The sequence below is a fragment of the Jatropha curcas genome, chromosome 5 (assembly GCF_041381405.1).
Source record: "Jatropha curcas cultivar XTBG-Jc1 chromosome 5, XTBG_Jcur_1.0, whole genome shotgun sequence".
NCBI lineage: Eukaryota > Viridiplantae > Streptophyta > Magnoliopsida > Malpighiales > Euphorbiaceae > Jatropha > Jatropha curcas.
The window spans coordinates 11,858,160-11,882,986 of NC_143155.1; the positions used below are offsets into that span (position 1 = coordinate 11,858,160).

General features: G+C 41.1%; 1 non-coding gene across 1 annotated transcript; it reads right to left on the bottom strand.

The window, feature by feature from the left end:
- Positions 1–24,515: 24,515 nt before the first annotated feature.
- LOC119369701 (small nucleolar RNA R71) lies at positions 24,516–24,622 on the bottom strand. The gene has a single exon (XR_005177274.2). It is a non-coding gene; the product is annotated as a small nucleolar RNA R71 (small nucleolar RNA).
- Between the last annotated feature and the right edge of the window lie 205 nt (positions 24,623–24,827).

Below are 24,827 nucleotides of genomic sequence, written 5' to 3' on the forward strand. Positions count from 1 at the left end.
GCGGGTACGCCCACCCTGGGGGGCGGGCATGCCCGCCCTCGAAAGGCAGCACGCCCGCCCTCCAGGGCGGGCAGAACCGCCATCGGGTTTCTTTTTTCCTATAAAATCGGCCCCGGGGCCTCCGTTTTTACTCACTCAGTCTGTGTTGATAGACGCTCCTTCTCCCTCACGCTCTTTGCGATTCTTTACTGCTTTTTTGCATTTTTATTCAGCTTTATTATTTTCTTGTTTTGTTATTTGGTCATTTAAAATTAAATTAATTAATATCCCCTTAACGAGGAGCTTAACCTGGAGTTAAGAAGTGGCCGTCGATTAAATCAGGTACGTAAATTAAATTCTGCCTATTTAATTTTAGCACTTCATGCATGCTTCTTTTCTACTCCTCCTAATTCTACAATTACATAAATGCATTCATATCATCAATTAAGCAAATAAATTGCCTCAATTAAAATATGATTAAGCTAAATGCCCGGTTAATTAATAATCGTGGTATTAAAGCTTAAATCCGACAATATTGGCTTAAAACATCTAGTCTATCAATGGCTATGGTATGATTGCCTTTATTTCGAACAATTTTCGGCTTAAGTCCAATTAATCAATAATTGTGACTAAAAGGCCTTAATTAATCACGTTCTTTTGGCATTAAATTGCGTACATTGCAGTTCATTTAATTACTTTAGGCAGACAAATTGTCTATAAGTAAGAATAACCAATTTTTTGGCAACAATTTGCCTAAATCAACCCATTTTTTGGCTAAAAGTCTTAAATCACTCAATTTTGGCGACAATCGCCTAAATAATCAACTTTTTTTTTTTTGGCAATAATTGCCTAAAATTAATCTTTTTGGCTAAAAGTCTTCGAAACAACACATTTTGGCTAAAAAGCCTTTAAATAACCAATCTTTTGGCAATCAGATTGCATAAATCACAAAACTTTTTTGGCCAAAGGCCGTAATCCATTTTTTTTGGCAAACCAATAAGTCCAATCAACATTTTTTTGGCAAACCAATAAGCCCAATCAACATTTTTTGGCAAAATGCCTAAACAAAATGCACAAAGCATGCACACACTCATGCATAAAGCATACCCATTCAAAGCCCTTTTAAAAAGGCCTATCGAACTACGTCGACTTTGATCTTCCATTCAAACGGAAGTACGTAGGCACGTTTGGGATTTACCCCGAGCGGCAAGTCAAAATCACATAAACACTTTCATTAGTCCAATTACTTCATCTTCCTTGCAAAACATTCATTCTTTTTGGTTAGTTTCACCAGCATGACATAGTCTCGGGATCCACCTCGGGTTCGTAGACCATGCCTTAACATTGGGATAATTAATCTAGCATTTAGGTTAATTAAAATTGGAGTCACTTAGGGTTTTTTCCTAGTTTACCCTAAAATAATAAAACAAGGTGGCGACTCATACATCCACGTGCATTTCTACCCTTAGTCACATGCATTCATATGCGTATGATGTTTTGGGGAGGGGTTCACAGTTTGGCGACTCTGCTGGGGAGGACATGTAATTATTTTGCATAAGTGGACTACAATTGCTGCATAGACTAACCTGCCCTTCGTTAGGGTATTATTCTACTATGTTTTGTTTTGCAGGGTACCTTGACATAAATCGAGTGTTCTTTCTTTAAGAATACTCAATGAGAGGAAATTTGGACTTAATTGGCAAATTTGATTAAGACATTTAAATTTGTTGATTTATTTGCACGATTGAGAATCCTTTTCTCCATTGCATAAAAAAATGAATTTCAAATGAATTTCTTCTCTCTCTGTTCAAACTTTTGAGTCTGGATAGCAAGTAGCGCTGATCGGCAGGTCTCATTGATTACGTCGACGGACAGCCAAAGCGTCCTCCCTGTTACCGCAAATCGCCCCTAATCCTTTTGGGGGTGGCCCATAGGTATGCGTACCGGTTGACCCACGCGAAACTCTTTGTTTCACATGTGGTTAGGTATATCCATACTCAAGGTTCAAGGGTCCCTTATAAGCCGATTCTCTATTTGAGTCATAGCCTATAGAACCTATCCTTTAGGACTGGATGCACCCAATGATGTGAATCATATTCATTAAACAAATTATGACGTGTTGTTATGCGCATTCACGACATATCATAAACATGGGGTAAACACAAAGAGAGCATGAAACACTCTTCTCATCCATGCACAGTCAGACAAAAGGGTCGATCTACATCAGTTACCTTGACACACCAACCACTGTACCTAATCCAGCTACCCTTATCCTTACAGGTGCCCACGATCCAAGTGCCCACATCTGTGCCAGCTACACCTACAGTACTATCACCAGCTTCACCAGCTTCACCAGCTACACCAGCTTCACCTACAACTTCGACAGCTTTACCTATACCAATGGCATCGCTTGCTGATATCCAAACCCTCATTGAACAACTGGAGGCCAGAATGGAGGCCAGAATGGAGACCAGAATGAATGAGGCCCTGGCCGCCCTGATAGCTGAATTGGGTAATGGGAATGGTAATGGAAATTCGGGCGGGGGAAGTGGACCTACTGCCTCCAATCAGGGTCCTGCTGCTGAACCAACAAACCCCACCCTAAACCTGGATGATGTGCCATCCAAAACTGCTTCTGAGCTGGAAGCTCAGAGAGTGAGAGAGAAGCTAGAACTCTTGGAAAGATCTATCACTGCTCTCAAAACCCACAAAGAAGTAGTGGACATGGACTCCTTGTCCTTGTTCCCCGAGGCAAGACTGCCAACCAAGTTCAAGATGCCCAACATGGACAAATTTGATGGAACTACTTGTCCTAAAACTCACTTGAAGATGTATGTGGGTGCTCTTAACCCGTTTGGTTTGAGCAGCGAGCTCCTTGCTCAGTTGTTCCAACAATCTCTCACCGGTGCTGCTTTGAGGTGGTTTGTTAGCCTGGACCGCTCTAAGATGAAAACATGGGAAGACATCTGTAATGCCTTCAATTCACAGTACCACTATAACATGGAGGTGGATGTCACTCGAAGAGAACTAGAAACCACCAAGCAAAAAAGCAATGAACCCTTTTCCTCGTTCCTTACGAGGTGGAGGGCCAAGGCCGCCCAGATGATTAACCGGCCCTCTGAGCAAGAGCAGGTAGACATAATAATCAAGAACCTACAACTTGTCTACCAACAGCAGTTGCAGACCCAGTATCTACCAACATTCCAGTCGCTCATTGCCACTGCTACGAAGGTAGAAGATCTGATTCAAATGGGGCAACTGAAAGAAGACTCAGGGACCTCAAAGTACAAGAAACCTAGCCAAGCTAGCAAAGTCCATGAAGTGGCTAGCATCACCCCCACGAATCCTTTACGTGTGGGAAACATGAGGAATAACAATCAATCATCGAGAAGGACATACACTGATCTTGGAATGCCAATCCTTGTGGTATTCCGAGAGGCTGTCAAAGCCAACTACATCAAGCCTTTGGAAGCAAGGCCACCACCAAATCCATTACCAAGGAATTACAGGGCTGATGAATACTGTGAGTATCATCAGGGGCATGGGCACAAGACTGAAGCGTGCTGGACGCTTAAGAACCGCATCCAGGACCTAGTGGATAACGGTTCAATTATTCTGAGAAGTAAGCCAAACATTAATACCAACCCCTTACCAAATCACAGGGTAAATGCTATTATGGCTGACCAGGAACTGGTCGACCCTTTCGAACTGTTCCTTGAGATGAATAACATCTGTGTCCTGGATCTGAATGACCTAACCGAAGAACTTGATGCTATAACCAGGAGCGGGAGACAATATGAGCCACTAGTCTTGGATAAAATCCAAAACAAGCCCTACCAGAGGGCAGAGGAGCTAAAGGAAGACCCGGTACTTGCACAGCTAAAAAAGACACAAGCTAGGGTATCAATTTGGAAACTTCTAGCATCATCCTTTCCTCATCGCCAAGCTCTTTGCAAGGCTTTGAGTCAACTTCAGACATCAGTGGAGGTTAGCCCCGAAGTGCTAGTATCCACCCTTACCCAATCATCTAAGATGCAGAGCATCGGGTTTTCTGATGACGATTTACCCAGGGAGGGAGGCAGTCATAATAACGCCCTGTATGTCACCGTCCAGACCAGAGACAAAACTGTGCCCATGGTTCTCATTGATAATGGGTTAGCACTAAACGTCTGCCCACTAAGGGTAGCCAGCTGTCTGGGGTTAGAGGAAACAGATTTCACTCCATCGGACCAAATAGTGAAAGCTTATGACAGTACCCGGAGGGAAGTGTTGGGGGTTGCTACGCTAAAGTTAACAGTTGGGCCGGCTGTGATGGAAGTTCCATTCCAGGTAATTGATGTACCGACTAGCTTCAATCTGCTTCTGGGCCGACCCTGGATACATCACACTAAGGTAGTACCCTCATCCTTGCACCAAAAGGTCAAGTTTCCTTATGAGGACAAGGTTATCACCATTCAGGGGGATGATTACAGTCAGCTCAAAAAACCAAAGGGCCAGCCTCTCTTTGAGGTCAACCCTGAAACTGCCAACCTACCCCTCTCGGGATTTCAATATGACACTGTGCAGTTTATAGAGGGAAAGACTGCAAGCTCTCGAATTCTCTTTGATTTCGGGACGGTGCAAATAAATTGTATAGTGCCTCTGATGCTGAAGATGTCCTATCTGCCAGGAATGATTATGGCAAGATCCGGAAAAACATACCCCGCAATGCAAGCCTGGGAGTGTCCGATGAATGAGAGGACCTATGGACTAGGCTATGAGCCTACTGACAAAGACCGGGCTGAAAGAGGTAGAAGGGGAAGGAAGGAGAGTATACAGATGCGGCCTTACCTCTTGACTCTGAATGGTTACTTCTGCAAACCGGGAGAACCGATTCTTTATCATGGCTTCCAAGAACCATTTCACTGCCCAGCTACTAAGAAGATGCTACCTGGGTTAGAGATGTTCTCAGATGTCTGGGGCAACAAGCCCGAAACCATAACTGAACTGGAGGAGGAAGACTTCATGCAGCCTAGTCTCTTTGATGAGGTTGCGATTATCACCAAAAGTGACGAGAATCGAGACTTGCTCAACCTGATCAAGCCAAGCGGAGGACCTCTCACCAACTGGTACGCCGAGGAGGATCGCACTGCTGATAGACCCCTTCCCGAGTCAAACCAAGAGTCAAAATTTGTAATAAAGTCCTGTACCGAGTTCGAGTCTGACCCCGAGTCTGAAACCGAGTCAAAGTCCAGTTCTAGTTCTAAGTCGTCTGTGTCGGATCTAGAAGATCCAGATTTCAAGTTTGATGTATTTTTTGAAGACGATTCCGTCATAATCAATAAAGGCTTGCAAATTCTTGACTACCTTGCGTGTCTATCTTTCCAAGCAAAAATAATCAAATAAATGAAATAAAAAATGAAAAAGAAAAAATAATAATTGGCAAAGAAGAAAATGAACATACATACATTGCATCTGATTATATGAACAGGGAACAGGTCAGTGAATGTTTGAAGAAATTTGCCGATTGTTTCATGTGGAAGGCAAGTGACATCACGGGAATCGACCCAGCAATAGTGGTGCATAAGATTCCGGTATACCCTGAGGCTAAGCCAGTGAAACAGAAGCTTAGAAGGCTAAAGACAGAATGGTCCTTGAAAATCAAGGAGGAAGTTGCCAAGCAACTGGAGAACAAGTTTATAGAGCCCATTGCTTACCCGACATGGTTAGCAAACATTGTGCCAGTTCCTAAGAAGGATGGAAAAGTCAGAATGTGTGTGGATTATCGGGATTTGAATAAAGTATGTCCGAAGGATGACTTCCCCCTGCCGCATATTGACTTGCTGGTGGACCGTATGGCCGAACACGAGATGGTCTCCTTGACTGATCTCGCTGTCGGGTACAACCAAATAATGATGCATTTGCCAGACAAAGAGAAAACGACATTCATCACAGAGTGGGGAACCTACTGCTACAGGGTCATGCCTTTTGGGCTCAAAAATACCGGGGCAACCTATCAAAGAATGGCGACAACCATCTTCCATGACATGATTCACAAAGAAGTCGAAGTGTATGTGGACGACATGGTTATCAAATCAAAAACAGCTGAAGAACATACAACAGCACTTGAGAAGTTCTTCCTTAGACTTCGAAAGTACAACTTAAAGCTCAACCCGTCGAAATGTCTATTTGGAGCTCATCTGGAGTATTTCTAGGGCACATGGTCAGTCGGAAGGGCATAGAGATTGACCCTTCAAAAGCCAAGGCCATTTTAGAAATGCCAGCACCAAGGACGGAAAAAGAAGTTCGGGGTTTCCTGGGAAGGCTACAGTACATCAGCCGGTTCATTAATCAATTGGCCGATACTTGTGGTCCGATCTTCAAATTACTCAGGAAAGGAGTAGCGGTTAAATGGAATGAGGATTGCCAGAAAGCTTTCGACCAAGTCAAGCAATATCTGTTATCCCCGCCAGTTTTACAGCCACCAAGGCTAGGAAAGCCTTTATTTATCAGTGACAGAAGAAGCGATGGGTGCAATGCTAGCTCAACAAGCAGAAGTTACAAGAATAGAAAATGTCGTGTATTACCTTAGCAAGAGGATGCTGGAATACGAGCTAAAATACAACAAGATAGAGAAGTTGTGTCTGGCTCTAGTTTGGGCATGTAAAAAGCTGCAGCACTACCTCTCGTCTTACACGACCTATGTCATTTCTGAATCGAACCCCTTGAAATTCCTTATGGAGAGGCCGGTTCTTGACTGCAAGATGGCTAAGTGGGTATCAGTGCTCGCAGCTTATGATTTAAAGTTTGTACAACGGAAGGCAGTAAAAGGTGGAGCCTTGGCTGACCAATTAGCGGAATTACCGGTCGAAGACCAGATGCCAGAGGTAGAATTTCCTGATGAAGACTTGTTAAGCTTGGAAAGTGAAGTCTGGGAGATGTACTTCGATGGAGCTTCAAACTACCATGGAAATGGGGTTGGTGTCGTATTCAAAACTCCTTGTGGAGAGTATGTCCCAATCGCAGTCAAACTAGATTTCGACTGTACCAACAACGAAGCCGAGTATGAAGCTTGCATCAAAGGGTTAGAAGTGGCCCTAGAGAGAGAAATAAAAATCCTTAGGGTTTTCGGAGATTCCAACCTGATAGTCTCTCAAGCGCTAAGGAAATGGAAAATTAAGGAAGAGCGGTTGGTTCCTTACCTACGACGCTTGGACGAATTAGCTCAGCAGTTTGAGGAATTATCCTTTCACTACTTGCCGCGAGCCAAAAATCAGTTTGCCGATGCGCTGGCTACTTTAGCTTCCATGGTTAATGTAGAGGGAGATCAAATCATTCGACCTCTAACAGTCGGGCTACAGAAGCAGCCGGCACATGTCATGCATCTAGTCGATGACAAGCCGTGGTTTTGGGATATACAGAACTATCTTCAGAATGAAGCCTACCCGGAGGGGTCCAAAAAGACTGATCAACGAACATTGAGGCAGTTAGTAGCTGGATATTTCCTTACTGGGGGAGTTCTATATAAGAGAAGTTGGGATGGCCTACACCTGAGGTGCGTCGATGAGGAAAAAGCTCGAACCATCATGGATTCCGTACATAATGGGGAGTCCGGGCCACACATGCACGGGATAGCTCTGGCTCGAAAAATTACGAACCTAGGTTATTACTGGTCAACCATGAATGCAGATTGCGTGAGGCACGCGCGGAAGTGCCATGAGTGTCAAATTTTTGCCAAGCTGTAAAAGCAGCCTCCGATCAATTTGAATCCCATCGCTTCACCATGGCCTTTCGCAACTTGGGGCATAGACGTGATCGGAAAGATCCATCCCAAGGCTTCCAATGGCCATCAATACATCCTGGTTGCTGTTGATTATTTCACTAAGTGGATTGAGGCAGCCTCCTATTCAGTCTTGAACGCCAAGAAAGTAGCTCAGTTCGTTCGTACCAACATCCTTTGTCGGTACGGAACACCCTTCGAGATCATCACGGATAACGGATCTCACTTTCAGAGTGAATTTTTGGAGCTACTGAAGCAAAAGAAGATTCAGCACCACAAGTCTTCGCCCTATCGTCCACAAACAAATGGGGCGGTGGAGGCTGCAAATAAGGCTATAAAGGTCATTTTGCAGAAGACAGTTCAGAAGCATAGAGCTTGACACGAACAATTACCAAATGCCTTGTGGGGATACAGGACTTCAATCAGAACGCCTACTGGGGCAACCCCGTACTCCCTAGTATATGGAATGGAAGCAGTGTTGCCTATTGAGCTGGAAGTTCAGTCGGCAAGGATTATCCGAGAAAGCCAGATCAGCGAAGCAGATTGGGCTGAGAATTATCATTTGCAACTTTTGGGTATGGATGAAAAACGATTGTGAGCAATCCACCAAACTCAAGTCTATCAAAGAAGAATGGCAAGACATTTTAACAATCAGGTCAAAGACCGGAGACTGGAAGAAGGTTATTTGGTTCTGAAAGAGATTAGACAGCCAATCATAGATCCACGTGGGAAGTTTCGCCCTCATTGGGCCGGACCCTATGTGTTAAAGAAGATATTGTCAGACGGAGCCGTTATTTTGACTGATTTGGATGGCTTGGAATTCACTAATCCATGTAATTTAGATCAGTTAAAAAGATATTTTGTGTAAATTGTAATCATTTGCATAATGTAAAACGAACTACATTAGACCTGATTCTCTTTGGAAAAAACAAATTATATATCGGAGATATGTAGGCAGCCCTCTTTGGGCGCGGTCTAAACATTAATAAAAAAAAAGGCATTTCATAATTCTTTCTTCTTTGCCGATAATAAAAAAAAAAGAAAAAAAAGAAAAGAAGACCCGCTAAGTCGAAAACCCGAAAGGGCGGCTTAGGCAAAAAACGGGTAGCTCGCTAAGTTGAAAACCCGAAAGGGCGGCTTAGGCAAAAGTTACAGCTTAAATAAATAAAGTTGGAAAATGCTTGGAAAGCTTAAAAGACAAAATGACAATCATAATTCAAGCAAGCAGTTCAAATCAAGCAGAAAGCAAAAAAGTCCAATAAGTAATAAGGTCTAAGCCAAAATCTCAAATAAAAAGCCAAAAAGGCAAAACTACATCCAAAATCCAAAGCCAAAACAAAAGTAAAAAAAAAAAAAAAAAAAAAACGATAAAGTCCAAAAGCCTGAAGGAGTCTAGGTGTCCCATCTCCTCCGTGGAGCAGCATCCTCTGAGTCATCCTTAGCTGTTAAACTATGATCCACCTCGCCTGTCTTAGGAGTTAGCACAATCTCCTCCCCAGTCCCAACCTCATCACCAGCATCAGTCCGAACCCAACCTTCGAGTGCACTCAGCAGTGCAGTCCTCCTTGACCTCTCAATCGGCCAGACAGTGGCAATGAACCAGGTCCGATATTCAGAAGAAGTCTGAACACCGGCAGGATTAGGTAAAGGCCTAACCATATGATGATCTCTGACCCAAGCCCTAAGGACGGCCCGAGTAACACCCGGGGTAATGGCAGAATCAGCTGAAATGTCATCCATAAGTGGAGCAGTCTGATCTATCCCCATCTGTCTCAAAACACGCGAAGCACAGTACCAGGTACAATGGGTAATTCCTAACAGGTAAACCCGTGTATGGCGAAAGCTAGCCTGGATAAAGCGAGTGATGTTGTACCAGGAGATGAACCACAGTATCTCATTTGGGCCCAACTCAATCAACCATGAAGTCCATGCGTCAGTAGAAGGATGTGTGATCAGGATCCTCTGCATGCGATACTGAGAAGGGTTATAAGGAAGGGAAGTAGGAGCAGTGACCACTCGAAGATGGTCTTTCAACCAAACCTGAGTAATGGATCCTTTCTATTACAAGGGAATGAGAAATAATACCAATATATGAAAAAAAAGAGAGGGGGAAGAAGGAAAATACCTGGAGAATAATGGGGGAAACGGTCCAGTCATCGAACCCTAAAGCAGCCCTGTCAAGGCTCCTAATAGTCTCGGCCAGCACAATGCCACCAATACAGCCCATATTGTAACACCCCTTTCCGGTCCACCCGTAAACCCGAATGAACCGGACCGAGATGCTACAAACTGGTTGACTGTATGGTCTGCCATGCTGAAATCATAATGTATATTGAAAATAATAGCATGCTGAGCCTGGTAAACTCTCGCTCATATTCGGCAACTGACATTCTGTTCTGCCTCAAGTATAAGAATTCTTTCCTTCTCGCATCTAGGTAAGCCTCTGTGATGAACTTTTTCTTAAATTCATCCAAGAAGAATTGCCATGTCCGCTGTTCTGCTGATACCCGCTGCTGAACAGTAATCCACCAGGTATATGCCTCATCTATGAGCAATGATGTGGCACAAACCAACTTGTCCTCTGGTGTACATTGTAATTGTTCCAGGACTCTCGATGTCCCATCTAACCAATACTCAGCTCTTTCTGGACTGTCATCCTTGTTAGCACTGAATTCTTTCGCCCCATATTTCCGAAGCTTCTCTAGTGGGGGCTTTCTTTCCCTTTCCACTACTATTGGTGCTTGAGGCATCACCCCTGCAATCTGTCGAAAAGTATCTGCAAGTTGCTTCAACAACACCTCTTGACCTGGTGCTCTTGGAGCCTCACCCTCCACTGCTCTGGAGGCGTGTGACTCGCTCTCACCTTCTTGTGACATCCTCCTAAAAGAACAACAACTGCTTAGTTCATCAGGGTAGACATGGCATGTTCATTATACTGACTTATGCATGCAAGCCCGGGGAAACTAAACCTAGGGCTCTGATACCAAAATTTATAACACCCCTTTCCGGTCCACCCGTAAACCCGAATGAACCGGACCGAGACGCTACAAACTGGTTGACTGTATGGTCTGACATGCTGAAATCATAATGTATATTGAAAATAATAGCATGCTGATACTGTATACAAAAATAATGTAATTTATATTTACAAAACATGATACTAGTTTACAAAATGAAATGGGCCCAACTGTGTGCCCTGTACATGCCATAAAAAGGATAAACAAAAATACACATCCGTATGAGTAGCTACCCTGAAGACTGAGTCTTCTACAGATGAACTGCATCCGTTGTAAGCTGACTCTCTACTGTCCAATCTCAAAACCTGCGAGTTAAACAGGTAACTCGCTGAGCAAATAAAGCTCAGTGGATATCTCAACAGATAAAGAACAAATAACCACATACATGTATAGAAAGAACCATGCAACACATATAAGCACACACATCATGATACTTTCATGATACCTTAATTATCTTTTGTACTGTTTATAATACTGTATAACTCATAAAATGTTATGTCAAGATATCTGTATGGCTCCATAAGGTTATAGTGAAACCGAAGTGATAAGAAAAACTGTATGAAATTGGATGAATACTGTATGCTTGGCTGCTATGGCCGATATATAATCATATCCACTCAACGGCCTGTAGCCGGAGTACCAAACTGTATAGGGCGCAGATCTGCTATCCTATGTCGCGACATAGCCTTATCTACATGGTTTCTACCTAACCTCAATGGAGCAAAATGTTGGTATGTCAATAATATAACACAACATCATATTAATAATTCATAACTGCATAATTCATAATGTATATTTGATTTCACATCATTTGCATGCTTGCATGTTGTTTTGATACATGTTCAAATGTTATATTTGATGTTAAAATGATTGGAGGCATATAAGTGAAGCAAAGAAATACAATTGCATTGAAAAAGAAGTCCAAAAGTGCATGAAAACACAAGTCGCGAGCGCGCCTTGCAAAGTCGCGAGCGCGTAATGCACCAGATGAGAGACAATGAGTTATCGGGCACAAGTCGCGACCGCGTACTTGAAAGTCGCGAGCGCGAGAAGTGCCAAATGAGAGACAGTGTGTTCTCAGGCTAAATTCATGAGCGCGCTATGAAGGTCGCGAGCGCTTACAGGCCAAGAGCCAAGTACGCGAGCGCGCACTTCACAGTCGCGAGCGCGAGATGTGCCAAATGAGAGTCAGAGAGTTTGCGAGCACAAGTCGCGACCGCGTACTTGAAAGTCACGAGCACGAGATGTGCTAAATAAGAGTCAGAGAGTTTCAGGTGAAAGTCGCGAGCGCGCATGTGAAAATCGCGAGCGCGAGAAGGCAACGCGAACTCGTCATGCAATTCGCACGCGCGCTTCCAGCCTGCACTGTCTGTACTCTTTTGGTCATATCTCTCAATATACAACTCCAATTTGAATGATTCAAAAACCCATGTAAAGCTAACACATAGAGGAACAAATAACTCTTCTATGACACGTCCTAATTCCATCATTAAATGGGGTCAAAAACAAGATGAAGTTACTGGAAAAATTCCAGCAAAACCTGTTTCAACAGAAACTCAATATTCACTTCATTTATTCAATACCTCCCCTGTTCTCCCCTGTTTTCTCACCATTACCAGTCCTCCCACTCAACATAAAGTAAGATTGTCTCAATAGCAACACACCACACAAATCTCATGCAAAGAAAATGAAAAATAACAAGAGATATCAAACCTTTACTCCAAAAGCTTGAGCTCCTCTCTAGCTTCTTTTCTCTACACTCTTAGAACTCCCTTCACCTATAAATAAAGAAACCATTAAGCACATACATAGATAGAAATAAGCATGTAATTGCATATGGATAATTAAACATATAAGCACATATAGCATGATCCTTTCATTATACCTTGATTTTCTCTTGTACTGTTTATAATACTGTATGATTCATGAAATGTTATGTCAAGATATCTGTATGGCTCCATAAGGTTATAGTGAAACCGAAGTGATAAGAAAAACTGTATGAAACTGGATGAATACTGTATGCTTGGCTGCTATGGCCCATATATAATCATATCCACTCAACGGCCTGTAGCCGGAGTATCAATTGTATGGGGTGCAGATCTGCTATCCTATGTCGCGACATAGCCTTATCTACATGGTTTCTACCTAACCTCAATGGAGCATAATGTTGGTATGTCAATAATATAACACAACATCATATTCATAGTTCATAAATCATAATGTTTATTTGATTTCACATCATTTGTATGCTTGCATGATGTTTTGATACATGATTTAATGTTGTATTTGGTATAAAGATGATTGGAGGCATATAAGTGAAGCAAAGGAATACAATTGCATTGAAAAAGAAGTCCAAAAGTGTATGAAAACACAAGTCGCGAGCGCGCCTTGCAAAGTCGCGACCGCATAATGCACACCTGAAGGTCAGTGAGTTCCCAGGTGAAAGTCGCGAGCGCGCACTTGAAAGTCGCGAGCGCGTAGAGTGCAAACTGAGAGACAGTGAGTTATCGGGCACAAGTTGTGAGCGCGTACTTGAAAGGCGCGAGCGCGTAGAGTGCAAAATGAGAGACAGTGAGTTCCCAGGCCAAATTCGCGAGCGCGCGATGAAGGTCGCGAGCGCTTACAGGCCAAGGGCGAAGTCGCGAGCGCGCACTTGAAAGTCGCGAGCGCGAGAAGTGCCAAATGAGAGTCAGAGAGTTTCAGGTGAAAGTCGCTAGCGCGTAGTTCAAATTCGCGAGCGCGAGAAATGCAACGCGAACTCGTCATGCAATTCGCGCGCGCGCGTCGCGTCTTCCAGCCTGTACAGGCTGTACTCTTTTGATCATATCTCTCAATATACAACTCCGATTTGGATAATTCAAAAACCCATGTAAAGCTAACACACAGAGGAACAAATAACTCTTCTATGACACTTCCTAATTCCATCATTAAATGGGGTCAAAATCAAGATGAAGTTACTAGTAAAATTTCCAGCAAGCCCTGTTTCAACATAAACTCAATATTTACTTCATTTATTCAATTCCTCCCCTGTTTTCTCACCATTACCAGTCCTCCCACTCAACATGAAGCAATATTGTCTCATTAGCAACACACCACACAAATTCTCATGCAAAGAAAATGGTAAATGAAAAGAGATATCAAACCTTTACTCCAAAAGCTTGAGCTCTTCTTTAACTTCTTTTTTCTACACTCTTTGAACTCCCTTCACCTATAAATCAGAATTCTTATGACTATTCTAAAAATAGCACCAAATGATTCAATTATGAACTTCAAGAAGGTTTACTTACTTGGATAGAAGAGAAGTTGAAGTTAAGGCTTAACTACCATTAAAATTGAAAGGAAGGTGGAAGAGGAAAGGAAGAAAATGAAGAAGATGAAGATAAAGATGAAAATGGGAAAGTGACATGGAGCTCACGGGTAGGTTCCCAAAATATCAATGAATTTTATGTAAAACTTCCTAACTGGTACCTCAATTGTAAACAGGCTACAACTTCATACCCAAGCTTGATCTTTTAATGCAAATAAATCCTCACTCATATGCTTTGATCTTTTTCTCTCACTCAAGTAAGTCCACTTATAAACCCATTCTACCCCAACCGGGTTTGGTTCAACTCAACTCAACTCGACTCTATGCTAAGACTCGACTCGGTAGGATGTCACAATTCTCCCCTCCTAAATAAAAACTTCGTCCCGAAGTTTACCTGTTGTGAACAAATGTGGATACTGTTGTCGCATGATTTCTTCAGATTCCCAAGTTGCTTCTTCTGTCTTATGATTCCTCCAAAGAACTTTTACCAATGTTATTTTCTTGTTCCGTAATTCTTTAATTTCTCTGGATAAGATCTGAACTGGTTCTTCTTCATAAGTGAGATCCGGCTGAATTTCAATCTCTTCTGTTGATAACACATGTGATGGGTCTGATCGGTATCTCCTTAACATTGATACGTGAAAGACATTTGAATTCGATCTAAGGTTGAAGGTAACGCTAGGCGATAGGCTAATGGTCCTACGCGTTCAACAATCTCGTATGGACCAATGAACCTAGGGCTAAGCTTACCCTTTCGTCCAAACCTTAGGATCTTTTTCCATGGTGAAACTTTCAGAAATACCTTATCACCGACCGAGTACTCCATATCCTTTCTCTTTAAATCAGCATAAGACTTTTGTCGATCACTTGCTTCTTTCAGCCGTTTTCTGATGATTTCCACTTTCTCTTCCGTTTCTCTAACCAAATCTGGACCCAAAATCTTCTTCTCACTCAGTTCTGTCCAACACACAGGTGTTCTACATGGTCTACCATACAATGCTTCATATGGTGCCATCTTAATGCTTGATTGGTAGCTGTTGTTGTAGGCAAACTCCATGAGAGGTACATATTTGTCCCAACTGCCTTTAAATTCTATGACACATGATCTCATCATGTCTTCTAGAATTTGAATGACTCTCTCTGATTGGCCATCTGTTTGAGGATGAAATGCAGTGCTGAAATGCAATTTCGTTCCTAATGCTTCCTGCAGTTTACCCCAAAACTTCGATGTAAACCTTGGATCACGATCAGAGATAATGGATGATGGAACTCCATGTAGTCGAACTATTTCGCTAACATAAATGTCTGCTAACTTGTCCAGAGAATAGTCCATCCGAACTGGTAGAAAGTGTGCGGACTTAGTTAATCTGTCCACGATCACCCATACTGCATCATGCTTCCGCTGCATCTGAGGTAATCCAGTAACAAAATCCATCGTGATCTGATCCCATTTCCACGTTGGCACTGTTATTGGATGAAGCAACCCAGCTGGCAGTTGATGTTCTGCTTTTACTTGTTGACATGTTAAACATCTTGTTACAACATTTCCGATATCTTTCTTCATGCCTGGCCACCAATAGCCTTTCTTCAAATCTTGATACATCTTGGTACTACCTGGATGCATTGTATATGGACTGTTATGAGCTTCATGCAGAATCTTTTGTCTAAGCTCCCCTATCTGTGGTACAACAACTCTGTCTTCATAGAATAAGACTCCACTGTTATCCAATCTGAATTTCCCACCATGATCTTCCTGTACTTGTTTTACCCATAATGTTGTTTGTGCATCTTTCTTCTGTGCTTCTGCAACTTCCTGAACCCAAAATGGCTGTACTTGCATCTGTGCTAGAATAACTCCCTGCTGTTGCAACTCCATGCTAATTCTCATTGCTCTCAAAGCAAACAATGATTTCCGGCTAAGGGCATCAGCTACCACATTAGCTTTGCTCGGATGGTAATTAATGACATAATCATAATTAGCTAGAATCTGCATCCACTTCCGTTGTCTTGAATTCAAATCTTTCTGTGTCGGTAAATACTTTAAACTCTGATGATCTGTGTAAATATGACACTTTTCACCGTACAGATAATGCCGCCATACTTTGAACGCTAAAACAATGGCTGCCAATTCTAAATCATGGGTTGGATAACTCAATTCATGTGGCTTCAACTGTCTGGAGACATAAGCTATCACTTTTCTGTCTTGCATGAGTACACATCCTAACCCAATATGAGAGGCATCACTGTAAATCTCAAGGTCCTTACCTGACACTGGCTGGGTCAACACTGGTGCTTCAGTCAACTTTTTTTTCAAAGTGTCAAAACTCTGCTGACATCTATCATCCCATCGGAATACGACTGCTTTCTTCAATAATCTTGTTAAAGGTGATGCAATGATAGAGAATCCCTTTACGAACCTTCTGTAATAACCGGATAAACCCAGAAAACTTCGAACTTCTGTGACATTTCTGGGTGGTCTCCAATCAACAATAGCTTCAATCTTCTTAGGATCCACTCTGATACCCTCCGATGACACCACATGTCCTAAGAAAGAAACTTCTTCCAGCCAAAACTCACACTTACTGAGCTTGGCATACAACTGTTTATCCCTCAGTGTCTGAAGTACAATCCGCAAATGTTTATCATGTTCGACCTTATCTTTGGAGTAGACCAAAATGTCATCTATAAACACCACCACAAACTGATCCAGATATGAATGAAACACGCGGTTCATGAGATCCATGAAAACCGCTGGTGCATTTGTGAGACCGAATGGCATGACTAAAAATTCATAGTGACCATATCGGGTCCTGAATGCAGTCTTAGCGATATCTTCTTCCTTTATCCGCAACTGATGGTATCCCGACCTAAGGTCGATCTTAGAAAACATACCTGCACCTTTTAGCTGATCAAACAAATCGTCGATTCGAGGCAATGGATACTTATTCTTGATTGTCAGTTTATTCAGTTGTCTGTAGTCAATGCACAATCTGAATGATCCATCTTTCTTCTTTACAAATAACACCGGTGCTCCCCAAGGTGATACACTGGGTCTGATAAAGCCTTTATCCAATAACTCCTGTAGCTGAATCTTTAACTCTTTTAACTCGGCTGGTGCCATTCTGTAAGGTGCAATTGATACTGGTGCTGCTCCAGGATAGACATCTATGGTAAACTCCACTTCCCTCCTTGGTGGTAACCCTGGTAACTCTTCTGGAAATACATCTGGATAATCACACACTGTTGGTATATCTTGCACTTCTGACTGTTCTTTCTCTGCTTGTAATGCACATACCAAGTATGCTTCACAACCTTTCTGAATTAATCTCTTTGCTGCCATGGCTGATATCACATTACCCAGAAAATCTCGCCGCTTCCCGACTACTGTAATCTCTTCCCCTGCTGTTGTATATAGTGTCACCCTTTTCTTTGCACAATCAACTATAGCCTGATGTCTGGATAGCCAATCCATACCCAGAATAACATCAAATTCTCTAAATGGCAACTCCATCAGATCTCCTGGAAACTCTTTTCCATGAATAACAATTGGACATCCTTCGACCACTGTATGAGTTTTTACTACATCTCCTAATGGATTTGTAACCAACATACCCTGACTCACATATGCAACTTCTAACCCTTTAACCCAAGGTTTAGGTACACTAATGTATGAATGAGATGAGCCAGGATCAATTAAAGCAGAAACTGTATGATCACATAAGGAAAACTCACCAACTATTACATCTGAAGCTTCCTCATCTTCTCTGGCTTGCATAGCATAGACCCTGGCTGGACCTCTAGTATCAGGTCTGTCCACAGTCTCTGACTGCTGTCTCTGCCCTCCGGAGCTCTCACCTCTACCTCTGCCTGTGATGAACTGTGTAGGACCTTTTGCCCTCTTCGGACAATCCTTCTTCTGATGGTCTGATGCTCCGCATATCCAACATTTACCAGTCACCAACCAACAATCTCCACCATGCCATCTACCACAATGCTCACAAGGTGGAAAAGTATAACCGACTGACTCTGCACCTCTACTGGTGCCTCTACCAGTTCCTCTGCCTAAACCTCGACTACCACCAGCAGAACTAGCCACAACTGATACCGCTGGCATGTTAGCACCCCTAGCTGTGCCTTGGCTAAAGGGAGGTCTAGAACTAGCTGAACTACTAGCACCTCTGAATCTCTTGCTTTCTGACTGATATGCACTGGGTGCACTCTGAGTTTGGTCTCTCCTCTGTTGAGACCGCTGGCGTCTGGTACGCTGACTGGCCTGAATTCGCTCTATCTCCTGAGCTGCCTCTACCAAAGCTGAGAACTCTCTGAATCTGGAAGCTACCACTCCCATCTGAATCTCATCATTCAGGCCTTCCTGAAACTTTTTACACCTTTCGGCCTCTGTAGTCACTATTCCCTTACCATACCTGCTGAGCCTGGTGAATTCTCTTTCATATTCGGCAACTGACATTCTGTTCTGCCTCAGGTATAAGAATTCTTTCCTTCTCGCATCTAGGTAAGCCTCTGTGATGAACTTTTTCTTGAATTCATCCATGAAGAATTGCCATGTACGCTGCTCTGCTGATACCCGCTGCTGAACAGTAGTCCACCATGTATATGCCTCATCTATGAGCAATGATGTGGCACAAACCAACTTGTCCTCTAGTGTACATTGTACTTGTTCCAGAACTCTCGATGTCCCATCTAACCAATACTCAGCTATTTCTGGACTATCATCCTTGTTAGCACTGAATTCTTTCGCCCCATATTTCCGAAGCTTCTCCAGTGGGGGCTTTCTTTCTCTTTCTACTACTATTGATGCTTGAGGTATCACCCCTGCAATCTGTCGAAAAATATCTGCAAGTTGCTTTAACAACACCTCTTGACCTGGTGCTATTGGAGCCTCAACCTCCACTGCTCTGGCTTGACCTGGTGCTACTGGAGCCTCACCCTCCACTGCACTAGAGGCGTGTGACTTGCTCTCACCTTCCTGTGACATCCTCCTAAAAGAACAACAACTGCTTAGTTCATCAGGGTAGACATGGCATGTACACTATACTGACTTATGCATGCAAGCCCGGGGAAACTAAACCTAGGGCTCTGATACCAAAATTTGTAACATCCCTTCCCGGTCCACCCGTAAACCCGAATGAACCGAACCGAGATGCTACAAACTGGTTGACTGTATGGCCTGACATGCTGAAATCATAATGTATACTGAATATAATATCATACTGATGTTGTTGACATAACTAATGTATTTAATATTTACAAGACATGTTACTAGTTTACAAAGTGAAATGGGCCCAACTGTGTGCCCTGTACATGCCATGAAAAGGCTAGACAAAAGATACACATTAAGATGATTAGCTACCCTGAAGACTGAGTCTTCTACAGATGAACTGCAGCAGTTGTAAGCTGACTCTCTACGGTCCAAACTCAAAACCTGCGAGTTAAACAGGTAACTCGCTGAGCACGCCCGTACTGGACTCAAGGAAAATCAAGTGGAGACTCAGACTCTAGCACGCCCTGACCGTGCTATCTGGCACACCCGTGCCTAAAGAGGACATCAACACAAAGGTGCGCTTAGGCGATGCATTTCATCCTAGAGACTCAGAGCCTAGCACGCCCTAGCCGTGCTATGGGGCACGCCCGTGCCACAGATTCTTCTCTAGACGTGCTGTTGAGCACGACCCGTGCTGAACCATCCTTAGAACTCAGGCTCTGGCATGCCCCGACCTTGCCGTACAGTACGCCCGTGCTGCGAATTAAGTGCTGTCTTAAGTTGAGAACCCCAGCCAGTCTCTATCACTTGCATGGGCTCAGTTCAGATACTTTCCTGACATACAAATCAAAATCTAATCCTGTTTTGGCAGATGGAAGAGTCCTAATTGAGAAGAAATCCAAAGCCTAAACAATTTCCTATCTCCAAAAAGATTTCTTACTTAATGAGGATTCTATTTCCTAAACAAAATCGGATTTTCTCCCCGGAAGCCTATATAAAGAGAGGAGCCATTCATTATATAATCCATCTTTTATTCTATTGTTTTCTCTCTCTTTCCAAGACTTCAAGTATTCAAGATTGTGTCAAGATTCAAGGAAGCTGCCCAAGCCAATGATTAACTATTTTTTATTTCTAAACTCTTTTCTTATTTTATTTTCAATATTCATGTTGATTATGAGAATATTTACAAGTTTAATTGAGTTTTATTTAATTACTATGTAGAACTAAAACTCTCATACTAGGGATTTGATATAGCTTAATTTTGATTCTAATTTATAACATTAGATTTGCTTTTCCTTGTTCATGATATAATTTATTATTGAACTTAATGCTTCGAGGTAGAGTTTCTCCCTTGGATTGATTTATTTCATTAATCACTATCGGGACAAGTGTTTGTGATATGAATAGGGTAATAAATTACATGAGAATAATAACTTTATGCGGAAGCTATATGGTTTAACTCATGGGGGGTTTTCATAAGTTAATGACTTTAGGTTATGAATTCATAAACAAACCATAAAACTTAATGATTTGATTCATGTTTGATTGCGCTATTGGAAGATAGGTAATTAGACCGGGTTAAAATAGCTAACAATACATCAGGAGAGCTTGTTAGTGAATTTAGGGTTGTTTCCCCTACTTGAACAATTAAAATTGATTAACAAACTAATAAAATAAATTGGATAGAATTAAATAAAGTCAAAATTCCTAATAACTTTTAATCCTTGATTCTTTTAATCAAAAAATTGCATTGCATGATTTCTTCTTATCCTCTTTCATTTCCTGAAGTTAGTTCTTAAATATAATTCCCCTTATTGTCGTTTAAATAATAATAGGTTAATATAAGTTTGGTACTTGGTATACAATCCATATGGAAACGATACTCTACTCATTCTATATAACTTGTTGCGATTTCGTACACTTGCGAAAATCACTATTAAGCTGTAACACCTGCCGCCCGATCCCGAAAGACCTGACGGTGGATGCCACATTCGGTGCCGGAGGCACCGTCCTAACCTACATATAAACCATACAATCATAGTATGAATTAGAAGTGACTTATTATTCATAAGTTTAGCAAGTAATAATATTTTGTTTTGAAAATGATTTGGGAGAGTCCTACAGAAAAACTGCAAGAGTTTCCCCTAAAAATAGAAGTTGCCAAACATATGAATACAAGGCACTCCCAATTCCAAACTCCAAACCCCATCAAACTCCAATAACAACACAATAGCACTTTTATAATTTCATAACTCCATAGTTCCTCAATAACATTATAATATTCATCACTTCAATACATTCATTTAAATATATCAACTTCTAATGTTCTAACCATTAAATAAGTCCAAGTTTATCTCCCAATATATATACACCAAAATAATTTACAATAACATGTTTAAGTTATAAATTAAATAATACAGTCTCCAAAAATGTAATCGTTATACATGCCAAAATTTTTAGTTACAAAAAAAATACTAAGTAACTACCAAAATATCTCTTCAGCTCTGATGCTACTCTTCAGGTCTTTAAGCAGCAAGCACAATCTCCAACCTGCGCATGATAAAATCAACGCGCTGAGTATAAAACTCAGTGGTGCTCATAAAACACAACAAACCAATGTTGTGATGACAACATACTTAATTTATATACATAAAATCATTAAATTTGAACATGCAGTACATATGCACACCAACACATCATGCTTTAGAAATTCATTTGATATCATAAATAAGTTGTGGTAAATTAAGAGTTATTAACATAATGTGATCTCATTTATTTCACTTCCTTAAAAATATTGTATAAGGGCTCACATACACTTAGGAGAAAAAGAAGCAGATAAGTTTTCATAGCTTATTCATAATGGCCTTAGGTCGCCAACCTTTTCATAACATATAGAGCGCGTCCGCCCTAACATAAGACACCCACGTGCCCAGCATATGATCATAGCTTCTTATCATAATGGCATCAAATGCCGAGCATGCTCATCATACATAATAAAATCAAATCATGCATCAAATCCACACCAAGTATATTAGAGCCCAAAAACATTTCTCATAAAATTCATTTTCTTTAGTCTTCTCATAATAAAAACTTAATTTAAACTTAAGTAATTCATAAAAATTCTCATACTTAAACAAAATGACTTAACATAGAAAAATTTCCAGCATAAAAATAACATGGACCTTTGCTGTGTTTTTAAAACATAACCGGAGCTATGGGTCTCCCAATTAAATGAAATTAGAGTCCTTAGAAAGATAAGACAAAATTCTACAAATGTTATGAAGGGATCACAGCCCAGATCAATATGGAAGATAACAAAACAAAGCTAGGAACACAGACTGACAGACCAGACCTGATTCAGCAGAACCAAGTCCATTGTTTATTGAATTCCTACTAAACCCCACACTCAAATTAAACCAATCCAGAACGAGAGAATTCTCAAGACACAGGGAAACAACTTTTATGAAGAACTCAGAACCTAATCTTGTCATTATAGTGGTCAGAATGGGCACTCAATTCAGTGATGCATGTGGCCCGACACAAATAGAGTCAGTTTGGGTGTTTCCGCCATAAGTTGAGTTATATATCTCCAAATTGGACACAAGAGGATGGGTTGGAAAGCTAAGAGATAGACCTACAACTTTTATGAAGGACTCAGACACATATGGAAACTAGAAAGGATTGCAAAATGGTCCTAAATCTCACTCAAAATCTCGTTTTTCCCAAATTCAGTTTACTTTAGCCATGAAGGGAACATGAACCACAAAGATACAAGGTAGAAATGTCTACCACAACATAAATACTCATCAAACATCATCCAAGAGCATGTAATGGCAACCAAAATTCAACAAATCCATCATTTCACACAAAATCTCAAAATATACACATAATAGCATAAAGGCACAAAATCAAAATTTGAGTAAGGTAAGTGTGTTTATGAACACTAACCTTCAAAACAAGCTTTAACAAGCTTTAATCAAAGCTTCTCAAGCTTTGGTCTTGCCCTTATCTTTGTTAGAAGGCTCTCCACCCTCTACATGTAAGAAACTCAAAATCAAACAAAGAAAACAAATAAAAGAAGTAATTGGAGCATGATTAAGCATGTATATGATAAAAGACAACTCTAAACCCAAAAATAATGAGATTATCATAAAATCACTTACTTGACCCAAGTAGGAAAATCACCAAATTCCTTGAAATTAGTCACCAAAATGACTTCTCTAGCTTCACTCTCTAATATTTAATGCTTAAATCAAGTTGGATGGGTGAATTTAATGTGTTTACTTGGTAAGAATTGAAGAAGAAGAAGAAGAAGAAGAAGAAGAAGAAGAAGAAGAAGAAGGAGGAGGAAAAGGAGGCGTGTAGGAAGTGGAGAAGAAGGACAAAGTGTTGCTCAATAATTGATAGTTGCTTTATTAAAGCAACTAAGGGGGTATTTTGGTCTTTTCTTCAAATAGGAGGGTGTTTTGGTCTTTTCTCCAAATATTTTCCAATTAAATTCCTTCAAAATATTATTTATCTCCACAAAACTCTCTAATTTATTCCATAAAAATAATTCCTCAAATTTCCTCCATAAAAATAATTGCTCAAATTTCCTTACTTAATATAACACCATAATTCACTATTCACTAATTATCTAAATTCTCCAAAAATATTCCTTACTTACTTTCTACCCATAAAAACCATGCATACATGCTCCAAAAATGTTAAATAAAATATAAAACATAAATAGTAATTTTTCCGGATCAAAAATAATACCAACTTCCGGACCGGTGGTATTATTTACAGACCAGTAAACTACTATTAAAACACAGGAAAAATGGGGTGTTACACAAGCTATCAATATCAATACTAATTACCCTATTATTAATTTAGGCATTTATTTTTATTTTATTTTTCTAGAAGATTATTTCAGGTGTTTATGCAAAGAAGATCAGGTAGGATTGAACCCTTGATCTTTGATCTAGAAATCAAAAAAACTTGTCGTAGGAACAACGTTGCTAGAAGAGCACGTGAGAACAAACAAGAACAGCGAGCAACCGTGGACGATGAAGTTAACCCTCAGGATGGACCTCAACCTCATGTCCACTCCTTGCGAGATTACACAACACCTTCTCTCACAGGAACAACCTCGAGTATCACTAGACCTAGGGTGGAAGCTAACAATTTTTAAATTAAACCTACGATTATCCAAATGCTTTCCACCTCAATTTAATATGGAGGTTTACCTAGTGAAGATCCTAATGCCCATATCACAAATTTCTTAGAGATTTGCGATATTTTCAAACAAAATGGAGTTTCTGAGGATGCCACAAAATTAAGACTCTTTCCTTTCACTCTTAGGGACAAAGCACGATCATGGTTACAATCATGCCCTGTTGGAAGTTTTACAACATAGGAGGAATTAGCTTAGAAATTTTTGGCGAAATTCTTTCCATCTTCAAAAACCACAAAATTGCGCAATGAGATAATGACCTTGTCCATCATGATCAAGAAAGTTTGTATGAAGCTTGGGAGAGATTTAAGGACTTATTGAGAAAGTGCCCACATTACAGCTTGCACAAGTGGTTACAGGTGCAAACTTTTTATAATGCATTATCTCCTAACATTAAGATTACCCTAGATGCAGCTGCAGGTGGATCTTTTGAAAGAAAAGAAATTGATGAGGCATATGACTTGATAGAAGAGATGGCAAGCAATAGTCATTATCAAAGTAACTCCGAAAGGAAGAAGATTGTAGGAGTTTATGAGATTGATGCCATT